Source organism: Ascaphus truei, chromosome 7 (genome assembly GCF_040206685.1).
Source record: "Ascaphus truei isolate aAscTru1 chromosome 7, aAscTru1.hap1, whole genome shotgun sequence".
In the NCBI taxonomy this organism is placed as follows: Eukaryota; Metazoa; Chordata; class Amphibia; order Anura; family Ascaphidae; genus Ascaphus; species Ascaphus truei.
This window is the reverse complement of record NC_134489.1, coordinates 26,902,974-26,921,315: the sequence shown is the minus strand read 5'-3', so window position 1 is coordinate 26,921,315 and position 18,342 is coordinate 26,902,974. Positions and strand designations below refer to the sequence as shown.

Here is an 18,342-nt window from a genome sequence, read left to right as displayed (position 1 = left end):
TTCATATTTCTTAATTTCCGAAAACATTACAATCAGTAAATAAAATACTTTTCAATCAGTCTGAATTTACAAGCGTAAACCTAACACCACGTATTTACAATCATTGCACAAGATACTTTAAAAAAATAAAAATAATAAAAAAAATAAAAAAATAAATAAAAATATTACTCCATCAAAAAAAACCCTGCAACGAAAGAAATTCTCTTTTTTTTTTTTTATACATAACACCACATGATTTAATTTTACTTTAAACACATCCTTTCTGTTCACAATTCATTTCCACCAAACCTTTGGTTTTCATGAACCGATATCTTCTCCCTTTTTTTTTCCTCTCTTTTCCTTTTAAAATGTTCTAGCTCAATCTTTCTTGCAAGTTTAAATAACTCTTCCCAATTCACCCTCTCCCTACCTTCCATTACTTCCTCCTCTCCCATACTGTCCCCTTTTCCTTCACCCTTATCTCCTTCTCCGACGCTAACTCTTCTTCCACTGTCCTCCTCTTTTCCTTTCTCACTAGTACCTAAACATACCTCCTCACTACCTTCCATTACTTCCTCCTCTCCCATACTGTCCCCTTTTCCTTCATCCTTATCTCCTTCTCCGACACTAACTCTTCTTCCACTGTCCTCCTCTTTTCCTTTCTCACTAGTACCTAAACATACCTCCTCCTTTACTTCCTCCGTCCCACTTTCCTCTTGGTGTTGCAAGCTGTCCTCCTCCTCGCTCATACTGTCCCCCTCACTTTCCCCCTCTTTTCCCCTTCCATCCTCATTACCATACCTTATATTCTCCCCATCTTTTCCCATATCAACCCTTCTATGTACACCAACATCACATTCCCTTCTCGCACCATCAAAGTTTCCACACGATTTTTGTGTCCTTGTATTCTCTTTCTTGGGGCACTTGCGTGCCAAATGTCCAGGCTCTGCACAAAAGTCACATCTTTTAATCTCATAGCACTTAGCTGCCATATGTCCTTTTTTTCCGCAGTTCCAACAACAAACATCAAAAGACTGTCCTGGAAAGTTCAAAACCCCCTTATTCCTGCCAATGCAGAAACTTGCAGGAGGGTGTAGCATTCCTCTGTCGCCGTCTGGGTCCAATCTGAAGCGGACCCAGAACTTCCTTCTCCCATTAAACAGTCCATACTTGTTCTTCATTTCTGCTCCGCCTCTAACTGTTTCACAAAAGCGGGCCAAAAAGTTCTCAATGTCCTCTTTCATGACATAAACATTGAACATCTGTACAATCACCGCCTTCTCCTGCTGTAGAAATCTCGGTATCGCTTTGATTCCTCTCATCCTTGGGGTACCTGCTGCCACAACCCATCGGTCGTATACCACTTGGCATTCCCGCTCGTCTTTCAGCGTCAAGTCAAAGATTCCCATCTTCAAAAACTCCTGCAGGCAAAAGATTCGTTCAGGATCCACTTCCAACACCTCAAATAGGATTTCCTCCACGATGTATTCCACACCAACACTGCTTCGTCTGCATTCATCCAGCTGAAACCGAATGCAGTTCCTCTCGTTTGCGTAGTCCGCCATCTTTATCCTCGTCCTCGTCTCTCCAAACACCAACTCAAGATCTGGTGCGGCACCCTAATAGCAGCAGGTGGGTTTAGCCAGTCACGGCGATCCCACCTGGCAAAGGCACCGGCCCATCACTCTCTTGCTTGCTTGTCCGCCTCTGTCCAAACCGGCCGTCCAGGATCAGGTGCGACGCCCCTAAAGCAGCATGAGGGTTTAGTTCCTGGGGAACGATCCCTCAAGGCCAAGGCGCCGGCCCCTCTCCTTCTCTCTCTCCTGATCGCCTCCCGTGCACCGAGTTAGCGCGACTCCCTCATAGCAGCAAGGGTCTTAAGCTCCCCAGGAAGCGATGACCCAAGGCCAAGGAGTCACAGACTCAGCGCAACCTCTCAGCCCAGACACTTGATCTGAGCCAAAAGGCCGAGAAGCGATAACCAGAAATGGGCCCCCGCCTGAGCGCCGCCCGACGGCCGGGGGCGCTACGCTTTAGGGAGAAGGGCAGAGGGAGCCGCTGGCTGCCCGCTCGCCTCCTCCCCCAGCAGGCCTGCCTCCAGTCCCTCCGCTCCTCCCGACACAGCCCCGGGGAGTCTATGCAGCAGCGGCGGCGACGACGACGACGGATGCAAAAGCCAAAGACTTTGTATGGAGTAAAGAAAAGCAGCCGCACACACTGCCGGGGGGCCCGCAAGGCCAGCAAACAGCCAAAAAGGCACATGCTTCCAGTTCTTTTTCTGGCACCAGGCTTCGTCTGCTTATTTGCATAGGAACCGCCCACTTTTTCTCTGCTAGCCGACTCGTCTGGGCTGCCATGAAACTCAGGCAGCAAGCAAGCAGCCAGTGGCTGGGCTTTTCAGTTCAGGTCATTTTAGCCAGCCAGCCAGCCAGCCAGCCAGCCATTGTGACAAGAAGCCAGCAAGTCAAGGCATTTGCTGCTTGCTGCTTGCTGCTGCAGTGTTTGCTATGCAGGCTATTTGGATACAGCTTCAACAGGAGTTTCTTAGGCATCTGCTCGTTCGGACTGAATTAGGCTAGGCAGCAGGCGGCACTCCTGCTCCATGCGAGGAGGAGCTGAAAAGAAAAGAAAGTAAGAAGCCACGCAAAAGAGCAAACAAGACACAGCAAAAAGAAGGAGGCTTTATTTTGTCGTCATTTCTTCATCTTCTTCTTTCTTTGCAAAAGAAAGAGCCAAAAATGCATGTTTGTTTTTTTTCTGTCAGACAGTGATTTGTTTCTATTTTTTGATACAAGCCAAATATCCCCAAAGGGAAGTGCACCGGTCCTGGAGGTACTGCAATACCAGGTCAATGCGTGGAGTGGACAGAGCAAGCTCTTCTTCCATCTCCCTGTTCTAAAAATCCATTTAATATATGGTCCCCAGATAGGGGACGTATCAGATATTAAACTGATAAGAACAGATACTACACTTGATCTTAGCCAAAAGGCCGAGAAGCGATAACCAGAAATGGGCCCCCGCCTGAGCGCCGCCCGACGGCCGGGGGCGCTACGCTTTAGGGAGAAGGGCAGAGGGAGCCGCTGGCTGCCCGCTCGCCTCCTCCCCCAGCAGGCCTGCCTCCAGTCCCTCCGCTCCTCCCGACACAGCCCCGGGGAGTCTATGCAGCAGCGGCGGCGACGACGACGACGGATGCAAAAGCCAAAGACTTTGTATGGAGTAAAGAAAAGCAGCCGCACACACTGCCGGGGGGCCCGCAAGGCCAGCAAACAGCCAAAAAGGCACATGCTTCCAGTTCTTTTTCCGGCACCAGGCTTCGTCTGCTTATTTGCATAGGAACCGCCCACTTTTTCTCTGCTAGCCGACTCGTCTGGGCTGCCATGAAACTCAGGCAGCAAGCAAGCAGCCAGTGGCTGGGCTTTTCAGTTCAGGTCATTTTAGCCAGCCAGCCAGCCAGCCAGCCAGCCATTGTGACAAGAAGCCAGCAAGTCAAGGCATTTGCTGCTTGCTGCTTGCTGCTGCAGTGTTTGCTATGCAGGCTATTTGGATACAGCTTCAACAGGAGTTTCTTAGGCATCTGCTCGTTCGGACTGAATTAGGCTAGGCAGCAGGCGGCACTCCTGCTCCATGCGAGGAGGAGCTGAAAAGAAAAGAAAGTAAGAAGCCACGCAAAAGAGCAAACAAGACACAGCAAAAAGAAGGAGGCTTTATTTTGTCGTCATTTCTTCATCTTCTTCTTTCTTTGCAAAAGAAAGAGCCAAAAATGCATGTTTGTTTTTTTTCTGTCAGACAGTGATTTGTTTCTATTTTTTGATACAAGCCAAATATCCCCAAAGGGAAGTGCACCGGTCCTGGAGGTACTGCAATACCAGGTCAATGCGTGGAGTGGACAGAGCAAGCTCTTCTTCCATCTCCCTGTTCTAAAAATCCATTTAATATATGGTCCCCAGATAGGGGACGTATCAGATATTAAACTGATAAGAACAGATTTTTTTTCTTTTTAAATGTTTTATTCACATTTCATAATTTACAAACAGTAAATTTACAAACTTTTCAGAAAAAAAATAATACAATCCATCAACCAAAAAAAACATTTCTTATCAGCATTTCATTTCTCTCATCATAGTTCATTCAGTTATCAACAAACATTTCTTTTCATATTCCTACACAAGGACAAAAACCATACTGTAGACACATTTCATTTATTAGAATCCCCCCAAAAAAACCATATTTACTATTTACTCATACTCTGCCATTACTCCTATCGAAAACTGTAAGGTTTTTTTCAACTGTGCAACTCTTTCAAGATCCTCCCCACTCTCTGTAATCAAAAGCCCTGCTACTCTTTCTTTATCTTCTTTTACTTTTTTATATATCCAATCTCTTTTTTTTTTCTTTTGTTCAGGCCTCCTGACTTCTTGTTTCTGAAAACTTCCACTCTCCTGGCTTCCCCCTAAAGGTTTTGGTACTTGCTGGCTTCTCTCTCTCTCTCTTCTCAATGGACTCCTATCCCTCACTTCTTTACTCCCCGTTACTTGTTTTCCCTGGCTTTCCCCTCCCCCACTCTCTCCTGTTGACACTGTTTCTCCTTCACTCTCCCTCCTACTTGTCCCTACCACTTTCCTTTGAGATAAAACTGTTATCTCTCTTTTTTCTCCCTCAATGCTTCCAACTACTGCCCTTTTTTGTTTTCCACTTTCACTTTCCACGGAAGGTACTCCTTTCCGCTCACTGGTACTTAGCTCTGCTACTCCCGATTTTTTTATCTCCCGTTCCCTAGGGGGGCCCTCCAAAACTTCCCTTACTCCTTCTTCCCCTCTCTTTATGATTGGGTACCCTTCAACTTCTCTAGGCCTCCCTTTATCTGCACATGCCAACCCCATTCCCTTCTTTTGTACTCCACATCCTAGTTCCCTTTTTTCCTCCAACACTCTTACTGCCTCCTGTATCATGTCTAAGCTATCCCCCCTCGCCACATTTTCAACCCCACAGCATTGTACCCCCTCCCCCCGTTCTAAAGTTAAAACTCGGTCTTCTTCTTCCTTTTCCAGGTGCTCCAGGTATATCTCAGTCAGCCTAGGATCAGTCTCTATCTCAGTGGTTTCCTCCACCTCCGAAATGTCCTGGTCCTCATCTATCATCAGGGAACTCTCCGATTCAGCTCTCCACATCTCAGGACTCACAACCTGTGAATAACTCTTTTTTTGGGTGCATTGTCTCGCCAAATGTCCACACTCCCCACAAAGATCACATCTCTTAGGCACCTCACATTTATTCGCTGTGTGTCCTTCTTTTCCACAATTGCGGCACACTTGGCCTGTTTTTTTGCAGTTCTCTCTGGTATGCCCATATTGTAAGCAGTTCTGACAATACAACGGTTGTCCTGGAAAAAACAGAAAACCTCGATTTCCCCCTATGCTAAAGCTTGAAGGGGGGTTTCTGACTCCTCCTGTTCCAGACGGGTCTGGCATAAAGCGGACCCAGAACCTTCTTTTTCCATTAAAGATCCGAAAAGAATTCTGCAGTACTTCTCCGCCCCTCACCGATGTACAATACCGCTTTAAAAACATCTGGATTTCTTCTTTTGGCACATACGGGTTGTACATGTGGACCGTTACAGGCCGTTCGTCCATCCGAAAGCTAGGAAATATCTTTATTCCCCGCATACTGGGATCTCCCATCAGCTCCTTCAGCTTCTCAAAGCAGTCCAGGCAATTTCCTTCCTGATAAAAGGTCACATCGAAAGTGCCTTGACGCTGGAAATCTTGCAGGCAATAAATCTCCTCTGCTTCCACGCCAATCTTCCGAAGCATCTCCACCACGATAAACTGCAACGAAATCCGTCCTCTCTCTTCCTCGTCGACGGCAACACGGATTGTGTTCCTCAAATGCGCCCAAGACGCCATCTTGTCTTTTGGATCGCCCTCCGAATCAGCTCGGGATGGCGTGTCACCCCAAAAGCAGCATGCAGGCTTAAGACTCTTTCGAGCCGATGCCGCAAGGCCAAGGTGACACAGTCCCAGCTAAGCCCCTGACCCAGACACAATGATCTGAGCCAAAAGGCCGAGAAGCGATAACCAGAAATGGGCCCCCGCCTGAGCGCCGCCCGACGGCCGGGGGCGCTACGCTTTAGGGAGAAGGGCAGAGGGAGCCGCTGGCTGCCCGCTCGCCTCCTCCCCCAGCAGGCCTGCCTCCAGTCCCTCCGCTCCTCCCGACACAGCCCCGGGGAGTCTATGCAGCAGCGGCGGCGACGACGACGACGGATGCAAAAGCCAAAGACTTTGTATGGAGTAAAGAAAAGCAGCCGCACACACTGCCGGGGGGCCCGCAAGGCCAGCAAACAGCCAAAAAGGCACATGCTTCCAGTTCTTTTTCCGGCACCAGGCTTCGTCTGCTTATTTGCATAGGAACCGCCCACTTTTTCTCTGCTAGCCGACTCGTCTGGGCTGCCATGAAACTCAGGCAGCAAGCAAGCAGCCAGTGGCTGGGCTTTTCAGTTCAGGTCATTTTAGCCAGCCAGCCAGCCAGCCAGCCAGCCATTGTGACAAGAAGCCAGCAAGTCAAGGCATTTGCTGCTTGCTGCTTGCTGCTGCAGTGTTTGCTATGCAGGCTATTTGGATACAGCTTCAACAGGAGTTTCTTAGGCATCTGCTCGTTCGGACTGAATTAGGCTAGGCAGCAGGCGGCACTCCTGCTCCATGCGAGGAGGAGCTGAAAAGAAAAGAAAGTAAGAAGCCACGCAAAAGAGCAAACAAGACACAGCAAAAAGAAGGAGGCTTTATTTTGTCGTCATTTCTTCATCTTCTTCTTTCTTTGCAAAAGAAAGAGCCAAAAATGCATGTTTGTTTTTTTTCTGTCAGACAGTGATTTGTTTCTATTTTTTGATACAAGCCAAATATCCCCAAAGGGAAGTGCACCGGTCCTGGAGGTACTGCAATACCAGGTCAATGCGTGGAGTGGACAGAGCAAGCTCTTCTTCCATCTCCCTGTTCTAAAAATCCATTTAATATATGGTCCCCAGATAGGGGACGTATCAGATATTAAACTGATAAGAACAGATTTTTTTTTTTTTTTTTTGTAGCCCGGGTGGTGAAAAAGTGATTCCACCTCAAAAACCGTGCTCGTGATCCACGCTGTGAGATCAGGTGCTCTAAAACTTGTGACGAAGTCCGCTCCGGAGAGTAGGCCAGTCCGTGCCATAAGCAGTCCTCTCCAGCCGAAGCCTTGGAGTCCTGCTGTTACATTGACGTCGTCATCCGAAGAATCCGACGTCCATCCTGTTCCCTCCTAATGCAGCTGACGCCACAGGAGAGTCCAAGTCTTTAGGGCGTTCGGCTGACGCCTACTAACCCACCGCAATCTTCCCCCGAAGGGATGGCGACTACTAGCCAGCACTCAGTCTTTGCTCTCCGGAGAGAGGGGTGACGATAACCCAACACAAACCGAAACATCAAAAATCCATGGTGCGAGTGCTCCAGTGCTCTGTGTGATGCAGTGCAGGAGGTGCTCAGACGTACAAACACAAAAAGGGTGTGCACGAGTGCACGCCCGGCCCCGTGCAAGGCCAGGCGGGTGAAAAAATAATTGGCTTGTCCCCTCAGCGGAAGGCAATAAGGGGGGCCAAAGTGCGGGAAAAATAGGGGACGGTGCAAAAAAATCAGTGCAGATCAAGTGCTCGTAAGTGGAGGCCGGACGTGCCAAAACGACCAACCACAGTGCAGCAAGTGATACTCCCCAGGTTATCCAGGCCTGGGGTGCAAGATTAAAAAGCCCGGGCTACTTTGCATCCGCCCTCTCAGCCCATGACCAGACCAAGTGATGCAAATAGGGCCATCCTTCACAGGACAGACCCTACACTTGATCTTAGCCAAAAGGCCGAGAAGCGATAACCAGAAATGGGCCCCCGCCTGAGCGCCGCCCGACGGCCGGGGGCGCTACGCTTTAGGGAGAAGGGCAGAGGGAGCCGCTGGCTGCCCGCTCGCCTCCTCCCCCAGCAGGCCTGCCTCCAGTCCCTCCGCTCCTCCCGACACAGCCCCGGGGAGTCTATGCAGCAGCGGCGGCGACGACGACGACGGATGCAAAAGCCAAAGACTTTGTATGGAGTAAAGAAAAGCAGCCGCACACACTGCCGGGGGGCCCGCAAGGCCAGCAAACAGCCAAAAAGGCACATGCTTCCAGTTCTTTTTCCGGCACCAGGCTTCGTCTGCTTATTTGCATAGGAACCGCCCACTTTTTCTCTGCTAGCCGACTCGTCTGGGCTGCCATGAAACTCAGGCAGCAAGCAAGCAGCCAGTGGCTGGGCTTTTCAGTTCAGGTCATTTTAGCCAGCCAGCCAGCCAGCCAGCCAGCCATTGTGACAAGAAGCCAGCAAGTCAAGGCATTTGCTGCTTGCTGCTTGCTGCTGCAGTGTTTGCTATGCAGGCTATTTGGATACAGCTTCAACAGGAGTTTCTTAGGCATCTGCTCGTTCGGACTGAATTAGGCTAGGCAGCAGGCGGCACTCCTGCTCCATGCGAGGAGGAGCTGAAAAGAAAAGAAAGTAAGAAGCCACGCAAAAGAGCAAACAAGACACAGCAAAAAGAAGGAGGCTTTATTTTGTCGTCATTTCTTCATCTTCTTCTTTCTTTGCAAAAGAAAGAGCCAAAAATGCATGTTTGTTTTTTTTCTGTCAGACAGTGATTTGTTTCTATTTTTTGATACAAGCCAAATATCCCCAAAGGGAAGTGCACCGGTCCTGGAGGTACTGCAATACCAGGTCAATGCGTGGAGTGGACAGAGCAAGCTCTTCTTCCATCTCCCTGTTCTAAAAATCCATTTAATATATGGTCCCCAGATAGGGGACGTATCAGATATTAAACTGATAAGAACAGATACTACACTTGATCTTAGCCAAAAGGCCGAGAAGCGATAACCAGAAATGGGCCCCCGCCTGAGCGCCGCCCGACGGCCGGGGGCGCTACGCTTTAGGGAGAAGGGCAGAGGGAGCCGCTGGCTGCCCGCTCGCCTCCTCCCCCAGCAGGCCTGCCTCCAGTCCCTCCGCTCCTCCCGACACAGCCCCGGGGAGTCTATGCAGCAGCGGCGGCGACGACGACGACGGATGCAAAAGCCAAAGACTTTGTATGGAGTAAAGAAAAGCAGCCGCACACACTGCCGGGGGGCCCGCAAGGCCAGCAAACAGCCAAAAAGGCACATGCTTCCAGTTCTTTTTCCGGCACCAGGCTTCGTCTGCTTATTTGCATAGGAACCGCCCACTTTTTCTCTGCTAGCCGACTCGTCTGGGCTGCCATGAAACTCAGGCAGCAAGCAAGCAGCCAGTGGCTGGGCTTTTCAGTTCAGGTCATTTTAGCCAGCCAGCCAGCCAGCCAGCCAGCCATTGTGACAAGAAGCCAGCAAGTCAAGGCATTTGCTGCTTGCTGCTTGCTGCTGCAGTGTTTGCTATGCAGGCTATTTGGATACAGCTTCAACAGGAGTTTCTTAGGCATCTGCTCGTTCGGACTGAATTAGGCTAGGCAGCAGGCGGCACTCCTGCTCCATGCGAGGAGGAGCTGAAAAGAAAAGAAAGTAAGAAGCCACGCAAAAGAGCAAACAAGACACAGCAAAAAGAAGGAGGCTTTATTTTGTCGTCATTTCTTCATCTTCTTCTTTCTTTGCAAAAGAAAGAGCCAAAAATGCATGTTTGTTTTTTTTCTGTCAGACAGTGATTTGTTTCTATTTTTTGATACAAGCCAAATATCCCCAAAGGGAAGTGCACCGGTCCTGGAGGTACTGCAATACCAGGTCAATGCGTGGAGTGGACAGAGCAAGCTCTTCTTCCATCTCCCTGTTCTAAAAATCCATTTAATATATGGTCCCCAGATAGGGGACGTATCAGATATTAAACTGATAAGAACAGATTTTTTTTTTTTTTTTTTTTTTTTTTTTTTTTTTTTTATTTTGTTTATTGTATAATATATACATTTGACATTTTATTTACTTTTTCTTTTTGGACAAAAATTATATAATTAAAAATTATTCTTTCATAATTTCCAAACAAACAAACAAATAACACTATTACATTTTGTTACTTCACAACACATTCCCATTTTTCTCTACTTTTCCATACCCCACTAGTCCAAAAAAACTTCAAATTCCATCAGTTATCATACCAGAAAATTTTCCAATTATACCCCCTTCATTTTTTTATTCCACTCATTCTTTCATCTTTCCCTGTCTAAACCTTTCATTTCCCTTACAAAAAATAAAAAATTACAACACATAAAAAAATTATCTCTTCTCTTTCTGATTTCCCTTACTAAACATTTCTTTCCATACCTCTACCTCTTGTCTAAACCTCCTTTCTTTATTTTTGCTTTCTTTTTCCCCTTTCTATCCTTTCCTACTTTTTCCGTACTCTTATCAATCTGTTCTAATATTTCTACAAAACTCAATTGTATTTCCTCTTTTCTTTTCACTTTCTCTTCACTCTCTATGCTCTCTCTCTGTACTTCTTTTTTACTCTCCACCTTCTCCTCACTAGTATCTAAACATTCCTTTTTATCTTCTTCTCTTTCACAAAACTGTCTTCCACTACTTTCCTCTACATTTTCCTTTTCCAAGAAAAAACCTTCCTCATTTCCCCTCTCACTTTCAACCTCAACCTGTACTTCCTCCTCTACAACTTTTTCCTCCTTCTGACATTCTTCATTCTCTTCAATCTCACACAATATTGCATTTTCTGTCTCTACAAAGGCACTCTCTCTTTTCATATCACTTATTATGGCACCAATTTCACTCACATTCACTTCCTTTGGTACAATTTTAGTCACAACATTTTTTGTCCCTTGTTCTTTACTCTTCTTCGGGCACTGACGTGCTAAATGTCCAAAATCCCAACAAAAGTCACATTTCTTTGGTGCATTACATTTGCCTGCAATGTGTCCCTCTCTTCCACAATTCCAGCATATCACCCCAGAAGGTTGTCCTGGGTACCTCAAAAACCCTTTATTTGCTCCAATACAAAAATTTGCAGGGGGGTGCAGTACTCCCCCTATATTCTCCGGGTCCGGTCTGAAACAAACTCTAAACAGTCTTTCACCATTAAAGATACCATAAGAGTTCTTTTGCTGTTCTCCTCCACCAACCACCGAGCAATATCTTCTCAAAAAGGTTACAATTTCTTCCTTACGAATAAACACATTGTATACATGTACAATCATAGGTCTTTCCATCGCCAAAAACCTGGGGATTGCACAGATCCCCATTCTCCTCAAAGCCTCCACTTTCTCTCCACACTTCTTGTATGTTCTCAAACACTCCATCTCCTTGCTGAATGACAAATCAAAAATCCCTTGTCTTTGGGATGCTTGTATACAGAAGATGTCTCCAATCTCTATTTCCAAGATCTCTGACAGCACCTCCTCCACAATAACCTGAAGTCCCACACGCCATCTCTTTGTCTTCTCCACCAGAAATCTGATGGTGTTTCTCTCACAGCCACCGGTCTCCATCTTTGTCCGTCTGTCGTCTGAGGATCAGGTACGGCACCACCACAGCATCCAGAGGGTTAAGTTCCTGGGAACGATCCCTCAAGGCCAAGGCGCCGGCCCCTCACCGTCTCTCTCTCTCAATGCTCCTTCTTTCCAGCGTCCGTCCGTCCCAGCTCACGTGCGGCACCCCAACAGCAGCAAGAGGGTTAAGTTCCAAGGAACGATCCCTCAAGGCCAAGGCGCCGGCCCCTCACCGTCTCTCTCTCTCTTTTCGTCCTTGTCCGCAAAAAACCTCATTTGGCTCTGGTGCGGCACCCTTATAGCAGCAAGGGGGTTAAGTCTGTTAGGACGATCCCCCAAGGCCAAGGCGCCGGCCCTTCACCATCTCACTTTCTCTCCTTGTCCGCTCATTGATCACCTCCCGCTGCCTGAGATGGCGCACCCCCCTAATAGCAGCATGAGTCTTTAGTCCCATCAGGCGACGATGACTCAAGGCCAAGGGGGCACAGTCTCAGCAAACCTCTCAGCCCAGACACTTGATCTGAGCCAAAAGGCCGAGAAGCGATAACCAGAAATGGGCCCCCGCCTGAGCGCCGCCCGACGGCCGGGGGCGCTACGCTTTAGGGAGAAGGGCAGAGGGAGCCGCTGGCTGCCCGCTCGCCTCCTCCCCCAGCAGGCCTGCCTCCAGTCCCTCCGCTCCTCCCGACACAGCCCCGGGGAGTCTATGCAGCAGCGGCGGCGACGACGACGACGGATGCAAAAGCCAAAGACTTTGTATGGAGTAAAGAAAAGCAGCCGCACACACTGCCGGGGGGCCCGCAAGGCCAGCAAACAGCCAAAAAGGCACATGCTTCCAGTTCTTTTTCCGGCACCAGGCTTCGTCTGCTTATTTGCATAGGAACCGCCCACTTTTTCTCTGCTAGCCGACTCGTCTGGGCTGCCATGAAACTCAGGCAGCAAGCAAGCAGCCAGTGGCTGGGCTTTTCAGTTCAGGTCATTTTAGCCAGCCAGCCAGCCAGCCAGCCAGCCATTGTGACAAGAAGCCAGCAAGTCAAGGCATTTGCTGCTTGCTGCTTGCTGCTGCAGTGTTTGCTATGCAGGCTATTTGGATACAGCTTCAACAGGAGTTTCTTAGGCATCTGCTCGTTCGGACTGAATTAGGCTAGGCAGCAGGCGGCACTCCTGCTCCATGCGAGGAGGAGCTGAAAAGAAAAGAAAGTAAGAAGCCACGCAAAAGAGCAAACAAGACACAGCAAAAAGAAGGAGGCTTTATTTTGTCGTCATTTCTTCATCTTCTTCTTTCTTTGCAAAAGAAAGAGCCAAAAATGCATGTTTGTTTTTTTTCTGTCAGACAGTGATTTGTTTCTATTTTTTGATACAAGCCAAATATCCCCAAAGGGAAGTGCACCGGTCCTGGAGGTACTGCAATACCAGGTCAATGCGTGGAGTGGACAGAGCAAGCTCTTCTTCCATCTCCCTGTTCTAAAAATCCATTTAATATATGGTCCCCAGATAGGGGACGTATCAGATATTAAACTGATAAGAACAGATTTTTTTTTTTTTTTTTTTTTTTTTTTTTATATACTTTCATTCTTTGTTTCTCAAGTCATAATACAAAAATAATCAAAAACATTTCCAAAATCATTTCAAAATCAACAAATCACATAGCAAATACAAAACTTTGTTTAACTCACAAAATTTCAGAATAATTCTCCTCCATTTCATAGCATACTAAAACTACCCACATTCCTCCTCTAATTTTTACTTTTCCCCATCAAACACTCTAAAACAACCGTTTCATTCCATATATGCAATTTTCCGTTCCATTATTTTAAAACAAAAACCCTATCTTTCCCTTTAAACCTTTCTATCCTTCCCCTTAGATTCCCACCTCAGATCATTTTCCTTATTTTTCTATTTTTAGCACAAATTTTCAACTATTTCTTTTCTCAATTCGTTTTTAATTCTTTTTCCAAATCTTTTCTCATTTCTTCTAGTCTTTGTTTTATTCTTTGAAGACTTTTTCCTTTTGTTTTACTAAGCTCTGAGCCTATTGCCACAAAATTTTTTTCATCATCTTTTAATTTTCTATACTCAGTTTTCCATTTAATATACATTTGAACATCCCACCAGAAATCAGTGTCTTTGTCCCATTTGTTTGCTGTCCTCATTTCTTCTGCTCTTCCCCTAATTGTTTGTATATCTTTTTCTTTTATCATTTCCCCAATTTCCCTCCAAAATTCCTCTTTTTGTTTCTCTATTATCTTACTCCTGCTTTCTCTTGTTTGTGTGTCTACAACTATCTTACTTTTGTCTCCTTTCTGAGTTATTTTACTTTCTTCTGACTCACTCACTGATGTGGTTTCAGGCTCACTTCTAATTGCCCCTATCACCCTCCTTTTTGGTGTATCCTGTAAGCTATCTCGCCTTGCGTTAGAAAAATCCTGTTTAGTTTCACTTGGTCCAGCTATTTCCTCTGCCTCCCCCTTCTCTGGTTTACGTTTTGAAGCTTTTCTCTCCATACCTGTTACTTCCATTTCCTCCCCTTCTTCTTCTTGCCCTTTTTCTAAATCTCTCACCGCTTCTTGTATTGCTTCCAAAGCTCTATTCACACTTCCTTCACTTACTTCACTATCCTGATGTACCCCTTCCTCCAAGACTTTTAATTTTCTATCCTCCTCCATTAGCATTGCTTCTCCTTCCTGTCTAGCTTTTTCCTCAATCAACCATTTCTTCTGATCTTTTCTTACATTCATATATTCTTCTACAGTCATATGAGTTCTTCGACTCATAATATCCTCTAATTCTCCAATTAACTCCTCATTACTTATATTCTTTCGTTCTGTGCGAAATACATTTACCCATAACTTCACACCCCCCACTTTTTTTTCAAACAAATTCATTTTTTCTGTTAGAGCTTCGTCCTCCTCTTGAAATTCTACTCTCTCTGCCCAATCTGTACTTTGAGTACCAACCAGTTCTCCTTGCAGAAACTCAGGGGTTTCTTCTACCTCTGAGATCCCCCCCTCCTGCAAGTCCATTCTTCCTTCTTCTGTCTGAAATTTCTTAAAGATAAGTCCAACAAAATCTGAGGTATCTCCAGACTCACTACCCCTTGCTGTTTGGGCATAAGACTTGTTTTTTTTGCACTGCCGTGCTAAATGTCCTCTTTCCCCGCACAAGTCACACTTTTTTGGGACTCGACAGGCCGTTGCTGTGTGTCCTTCTTCTCCGCAATTGCGGCATACAGTCCCTACTTTGTCACACTCTTCTTTGGTATGTCCATATTTGTGACAATTCCTGCAGAAAACAGGCTGGCCAGGGTAGTTTAAAAAACCTCTTTCCCCACCAATGGCAAAATTTGCAGGCGGTTGCATCACTCCTCCTCCTCGGTCTGGATCAGGCTTAAAACGAACCCAGAATCGCCTCTTTCCGTTGTAAAAACCATATGCATTCCTTAACACTTCTCCCCCCCTCACCAGGGAACAGTATCTCCTCAGGAAACAAGCAATGTCTTCCCTCTGCACAAAGGGATTGTACATGTGTACAACCAGCGGTTTGTCTTCCAGCATAAAACTCGGGGCCACGCTGACTCCCGTCAGCCTTGGATCATCCTTCTTCTCACGGCACATCTCATAAACATTCCAGCAGTCTGCATCCGAGATCAGGGTCAGGTCATAAAAGCCCTGCCTTGGGAAGTCTTGGAGGCAGTACACCTTAAACGCATCCAGCTCCAGCATCTCACCAAGAATTTTCTCCACCACATGTTGCAGTCTCACGCGATCTCTCTCGGCTTCCTCGACCAGGAACCGGACTGTATTCTTCATGCCACCGTACGCCATCGTCCGCCTTGAATAAGCTCGGGTGCGGCACCCTAATTGCAGCAAGTGGGTTAAGCCCTTTCGGGCGATCCCACAAGGCAAAGGCGCCGGCCCCTCACTTTCGCTCGCTCATGATCACCTCTCGTCGCTCGAGATGGCGTGCCCCCCCAAAAGCAGCAAGGATCTTAAGCCCCCAAAGGGGCGATGATCCAGGGCCAAGGGAGCACAGTCTCAGCAATCACCTCTCAGCCAGACACTTGGTCTTAGCCAAAAGGCCGAGAAGCGATAACCAGAAATGGGCCCCCGCCTGAGCGCCGCCCGACGGCCGGGGGCGCTACGCTTTAGGGAGAAGGGCAGAGGGAGCCGCTGGCTGCCCGCTCGCCTCCTCCCCCAGCAGGCCTGCCTCCAGTCCCTCCGCTCCTCCCGACACAGCCCCGGGGAGTCTATGCAGCAGCGGCGGCGACGACGACGACGGATGCAAAAGCCAAAGACTTTGTATGGAGTAAAGAAAAGCAGCCGCACACACTGCCGGGGGGCCCGCAAGGCCAGCAAACAGCCAAAAAGGCACATGCTTCCAGTTCTTTTTCCGGCACCAGGCTTCGTCTGCTTATTTGCATAGGAACCGCCCACTTTTTCTCTGCTAGCCGACTCGTCTGGGCTGCCATGAAACTCAGGCAGCAAGCAAGCAGCCAGTGGCTGGGCTTTTCAGTTCAGGTCATTTTAGCCAGCCAGCCAGCCAGCCAGCCAGCCATTGTGACAAGAAGCCAGCAAGTCAAGGCATTTGCTGCTTGCTGCTTGCTGCTGCAGTGTTTGCTATGCAGGCTATTTGGATACAGCTTCAACAGGAGTTTCTTAGGCATCTGCTCGTTCGGACTGAATTAGGCTAGGCAGCAGGCGGCACTCCTGCTCCATGCGAGGAGGAGCTGAAAAGAAAAGAAAGTAAGAAGCCACGCAAAAGAGCAAACAAGACACAGCAAAAAGAAGGAGGCTTTATTTTGTCGTCATTTCTTCATCTTCTTCTTTCTTTGCAAAAGAAAGAGCCAAAAATGCATGTTTGTTTTTTTTCTGTCAGACAGTGATTTGTTTCTATTTTTTGATACAAGCCAAATATCCCCAAAGGGAAGTGCACCGGTCCTGGAGGTACTGCAATACCAGGTCAATGCGTGGAGTGGACAGAGCAAGCTCTTCTTCCATCTCCCTGTTCTAAAAATCCATTTAATATATGGTCCCCAGATAGGGGACGTATCAGATATTAAACTGATAAGAACAGATTTTTGTTTTCCATAGTAATTTTTATTTGCGACAAAAGTAAAATTGTTACAGAAATATCAGAGAAATCATTGTTGATTAGCACATAATACAGTCATCTCATTCAAAAAACAAATAATTTTACAGAACAAAAAAGGAATTTTTCTAACAAACAAATAATAAGTTTACTCCTTTGCATAACTCATATGTTTCTACATTACTCCCTTTATAGATTCCTCTCCTCTATTTATAACCCCCATACGTATAACTTGAGCTTACATAATTGTCTGGGTATTTCTTGTGAAACGCTTCAAGGTAACCCCTAAAATCCTTACTTGAAGACTGTGCTCTTTTAATAATTACTTCATTTTGTAACCAGTCTATCTGCTTCTCTGTAGTTTGTCCCCTCAGTTCTGCTCGGACCACGTATAACCAAAAGGCTTTGTTTCCCACCTTCTTCTCAACCTCCTCCAATTTCTCCCCTAAGGCTTTTTCCCTTTGCGTCTCTCCTCTTGGCATGGTCCCCTGCACCCTTGTACTAAGTGCATTGCCCTTCTCCTTACTCTCGCTTCCGCTTGTTCCACTTGCTTGTCTTTGCAAATTGCTTTCCTTCCCTTTTTGCTTTGGATCACCTTCCCAACTTTTTTGAGAGGATGAGCTATCACTCTCACTTTCTACTATTTTCAGTTTTCTATATGCTACCTTCTCCTTCTTTTGTTCTACTACTCCTCCCTGCTCTGGTCTGCGTTTTAGTGCTCTTTTTTCTGCCGCAGACAGCTCCATTGCCTCTTCCTGAATTTCCTGACTCTTTCCCATCCCCTCCTCTACGCTCTTCTTTCTAGCTTCCTCCTCCAACATTGCTTCTCCCTCCCCTCCTTCACTCTCACTCCTACTTGTCCCTACCACTTTTCTTTTGGGTATAGCTGTTATTTCTCTTTTCTCTACCTTATTACTCATATCTACTGCACTTTTTTTCCCACTTTCACTTTCCGAGGAGGATAATCCTACCCAATCACTCTCACTAGTACTTAGCTCTGCTACCCCTGGTACTTTTAACTCCGGTTCCCCAAGGGTTAACACCAACGTTTCCATTACTCCTTTTTCCCTTTTTTCTTTTAAAACCATCCCACCCTCCCCTTCACATAATGAACCTTTTTCCCCTCTCTTCATTTCAATAGTTTCCAAATCCCCCAGGTCCACTTGTAAGCTTTCCATGGGACTCACAACTTCCAAAGCCTCTTGTATTTCTACTTTCTCTGCCCAGTTGTGACTTTGTTCTCCCTCCTCCCTCCCCCCTTTTTTGCATTCCATCGGACTCTGAACCTCCTGACTTTGAAGGGGTAAATCTGTCTGCATAAATTCAGGGGTCTCTTCCACCTCTGTCCCCTCTTTTCTTTGTTGTTGCACTATACCCTCCCCCCTTTGTCCATCGTTTAACCCCAATTCTATAGTTCCTGCAGATTCTGACTCCTCTGCCCTTGCTGTCTGAGCATATGTCCTTTGAGGGCATTTACGAGAGAGATGCCCCCTCTCTCCACATAAGTCGCATTTTTTGGCAACTTTGCAGTTTGCTGCCGTGTGTCCCTCCTCATTACAATTGCGGCATACCACCCCTTTCTTCTCACAAGTCTCTCTCGTATGTCCGTAACAAAAACAATGTCTACAAAAAAGGGGTTGTCCCGGATAGTTCAGAAAGCCCCGGTCTCCTCCGATGCTGAAATTTGCAGGGGGGTGCATCACGCCTCCTGCTCGTGCCGGATCAGGCCTAAACCGCACCCAAAAACGACGTTTTCCATTGAAGATTCCAAAGGGGTTTTTTAAGCAAACACCAC

General features: G+C 47.0%; 4 non-coding genes and 3 pseudogenes across 4 annotated transcripts; all 7 read right to left on the bottom strand.

Annotated features, from left to right (window-relative positions):
• Positions 1-2,789: 2,789 nt before the first annotated feature.
• On the bottom strand, positions 2,790-2,980 carry LOC142500732 (U2 spliceosomal RNA). The gene has a single exon (XR_012803259.1). It is a non-coding gene; the product is annotated as a U2 spliceosomal RNA (small nuclear RNA).
• Positions 2,981-3,811: 831 nt separating this feature from the next.
• LOC142500204 (U2 spliceosomal RNA) lies at positions 3,812-3,987 on the bottom strand (annotated as a pseudogene).
• Positions 3,988-6,882: 2,895 nt separating this feature from the next.
• Positions 6,883-7,078, bottom strand: LOC142500751 (U2 spliceosomal RNA). Its single transcript, XR_012803272.1, has one exon. It is a non-coding gene; the product is annotated as a U2 spliceosomal RNA (small nuclear RNA).
• Positions 7,079-8,694: 1,616 nt separating this feature from the next.
• LOC142500731 (U2 spliceosomal RNA) lies at positions 8,695-8,885 on the bottom strand. Its single transcript, XR_012803258.1, has one exon. It is a non-coding gene; the product is annotated as a U2 spliceosomal RNA (small nuclear RNA).
• An 831-nt stretch (positions 8,886-9,716) lies between these two features.
• Positions 9,717-9,887, bottom strand: LOC142500314 (U2 spliceosomal RNA; annotated as a pseudogene).
• Positions 9,888-12,838: 2,951 nt separating this feature from the next.
• LOC142500282 (U2 spliceosomal RNA) lies at positions 12,839-13,065 on the bottom strand (annotated as a pseudogene).
• A 3,315-nt stretch (positions 13,066-16,380) lies between these two features.
• On the bottom strand, positions 16,381-16,575 carry LOC142500032 (U2 spliceosomal RNA). Its single transcript, XR_012802782.1, has one exon. It is a non-coding gene; the product is annotated as a U2 spliceosomal RNA (small nuclear RNA).
• Positions 16,576-18,342: the final 1,767 nt, after the last annotated feature.